The 3,192-nt window shown below is 44.4% G+C and overlaps 1 pseudogene; it reads left to right on the plus strand.

Annotated features, from left to right (window-relative positions):
* Positions 1-454: 454 nt before the first annotated feature.
* LOC118566165 lies at positions 455-1,709 on the plus strand (annotated as a pseudogene).
* The last annotated feature ends 1,483 nt before the right edge of the window (positions 1,710-3,192 follow it).

A 3,192-nucleotide genomic window follows, 5' to 3' on the forward strand; every position in this document is an offset into this window, starting at 1 on the left:
AATAAATCTACAACCGTTTTACCCATCAGGAAATTTCAGAAGAAAAATTGTAACATTTTCAACAAATACCCTAAGAAAAATGCACTTCCTAGTATTGCCCAATCATTTTTTGATTCTGATCACTGCTCACCACAATCTACCTTCCTTTATTCCTTTATTCCTTGCATTACTCATCATATGGCCACATATGCCCAAGTATGTGTAACGTGATTTTACGCAACATTTTTACTGGAAGGATAAGCATTATTTATGAACGAGTCAGTTTTCCAGGTAACCCCCCCCCCCCAGTAAACTGGGGTGTTTATTTGTTTCCCAGGGGCGATAAAAGGACTTGATGTCAGATGAAAACTGGTTTGCTGACCAATTAAACCAGTTTATGTGTTGCGTTGAGCAACAGGTTAAAAGACATGCATCACTACTTGAAGAGGAGGTGGGGGAAAAAAAACGTCTGCAGGGGTTTCAGCTTTCATTGTTCTCAGTATCAGGTGTACTTTGAACAGGGTTGTGTTTGGTTAAAACTACTCCTGCGCAGGATGGGTGGGGTGAAGGCATGTGTGTCTGAGTAGACGAGGTGAAGCCTCCTGTTGGGATTCATGCTCAGGCAAAGAGCGGGCTTGAATGGAATCCTCTAGCTGTGACTCTGGACTGTAAACCAAGGGATTTCTGACTCCACGGACCAATCTGCGAGAATAAAATGGAGACAAATAGTGACACCACGAAAATCCTTGAGAAGGGTCCTGAATACCTTCGGAGGCAAATGGAACTGGAGAGCGAGGCGAAAGGACACATGAGTGCTGTGATGAGACTCGCCGCGAGTAAACCAAAGTATGTCAAAAGTCAGCAAGTGGTCAACTCCCATCAGGAGCCCGCGATCAGTATCGGTTCAGCATCTGTGAGTAGCACCGGGTCTTCCAACCGAAGCTCAACGCGTAGCGGGAATCTTGTCCCTGGCAGTGGCCCGTCTCTGCATAAAGGTGTTGCAGAGCTCTCTTTACCGGTGCAACTGCTGCGATCCAGCACTAAAAAAAGACGTGACTCCCTTCTGCTTTACAGGCAGAAGTGTGACTTACTCCGAGGGTCAGGAGTCATTGAGCAGAGGCGGCACATAACTAGACAGCTGCCCCTCAGTTCTGCGAATAGGCCTGTTCGATTGCTTAAAGCTGCTGACAGGGAATGTGTGTTTGAGGAGAGCAAGGAAGAAATCAGCGCACCGGCGGGGAAAGCACAGGAATGTAGCTTCCGTGTGGTTATTTCTCAGCCAGAGGACGGGTCTAATGGAGCAGCAGAAGAAAGCAGTGACAAGTCAGCAGCTGGTGGTCTTGCAGTTCCTGAGATTGAAAGGAGGTCCGGCAAGGGAGTGGGTCGCTCCCACTCAGATATCAGCTCCAGATACTCCAAAAACTTTGCAGACTTTGATGCATTTTTCAAGTTCTGCGGCCTGGACGGCGAGGTGATCGACTCCTTGGGGAGGGAGAATTTCTCGGCGCGCTCTGACGACATCGTAATAAACATCAGGAGCTCAGCCTCTCCACATCCGACGATGGCTTCTCCAGGGACAGCGGTGGACAACGACGGGCTTCTTGAGGACGAGTTGCACGACAAAATACGGCAAGCACATCGTTATCGAGCGCAATGCCGTATCATCAAATGGCTGTATAGTTTGCAAAAATGCTTCGGAGACTGGAAAAACGTTACGGGACCTTAACTGACGGCTCAATAAAGCTACAGAGTTATTTTTTTGGCAGATACTGAAATACACTGATTAACCTCTGACCATATAATAAATATCCCCAACTGAGGGGTCAAGACTGTTGGAACGTCTTAAGCACAACTGACTAAGATCTGTGGGATTAAAGGAGCAACTGGTAATCTGATACCTATATTGCAAATTGGAACAATGTAAAAATTCAGAAGCCGTACTAGTGAAAAGCCATTTCTTAACGATCGTGGTGGTGTGAAACATTAAATTTTTACTTCCACAGGACAGGTATATGATGTATTCTGTTCTATTTCTGGTCCGCTTCTCTTACTGACTTCCATGTTTGCAAGCTGCTGCTCTTTTGTCAAGATAAAATACCAAATGATGCGCTCTATTTTGGGGAACCCTGGGAACTCTCATATGATTGGCTCAGGAACCAGGAAGTAAACATGGGTTACACTGCACCGAAGTAGTTCCGGACCGTACCTCTAGGTTTGAAAGGGGAAAACATGACTAAAGGTGCGTTCACACCGAACGCAAATGGTGCCACAATGTCGTCATCTTTGCGTGCTGGCGCAGCCGTCTCCAGTCTCCCACGTACTTTTTTGGACTTGTCACAGTAGTAATAACTGTTTGAGTCATACAACTCAGGTCAACCGCAGAAAACAGCTTCATCTCCGTCGCAGTCCTTCACTCCACGTCACAACCACATCCAGTTCCTGGTTGGTTGTTGCGGCGTGACAAGACACAAAAGTTGAGATTTTTCAACTCCAGCCACTGTCACTTCGCATCCATTGAAAGTGTCGTGTCGCCCTGACTTCGCTATAATCGCCAAAATCGTCGCTAGAATTGTTCTGTTGCCTGGCTTTGCGTTGCATCACTCCTGTGTTTCTCCTGTACATAGGGGTATCATGTAAATCTGTCGCTCGGGCTACCACATTCATGTGGTGTGAACGCACCTTGAGACATTGTTGATGGAGAGGACAATTATTTATAGGGAATGTTACTTACATCCCAGGTGACAAATGAGAATGATTTACGTTGCGTTTACAGTAACTTCTTAGTTATTGCTCCTTTAAATAATGAGTTGCTGCAGCTGTTTACAAATATTTTCGCTTTCATAAAAGATCACTTCTGTTGATATTTTTGCAAACCAATGTCGGTTTTATTTAAGAGCAGCGGAACTGCATTTTTCATTGTGCCTTACAAAGAACGTTTGTGGCTGAAAGCTATGAAAATGTAACAGGCTAAAAGTCCCCTAATCTTAGCTCGGTTACTTTTAACAGCTATTAGATTGTATCTCCTCATAATTTTGTATTAAATTTATAAATGCTTAAAGATATCTGTAAAATCCTTGCAAATGGTAGTAATTATACATTTTAGTATGTATTTAAGTACTGCAATGTAATTTATAATTTAAACAAGTTGGATTTCCTGCATTGTCTGCATAAATAATGGTGTTGGGAAATGGTAATTGCTATCAGGGTGAAAGG

This window comes from Fundulus heteroclitus, chromosome 15 (genome assembly GCF_011125445.2).
Source record: "Fundulus heteroclitus isolate FHET01 chromosome 15, MU-UCD_Fhet_4.1, whole genome shotgun sequence".
Taxonomy (NCBI): domain Eukaryota; kingdom Metazoa; phylum Chordata; class Actinopteri; order Cyprinodontiformes; family Fundulidae; genus Fundulus; species Fundulus heteroclitus.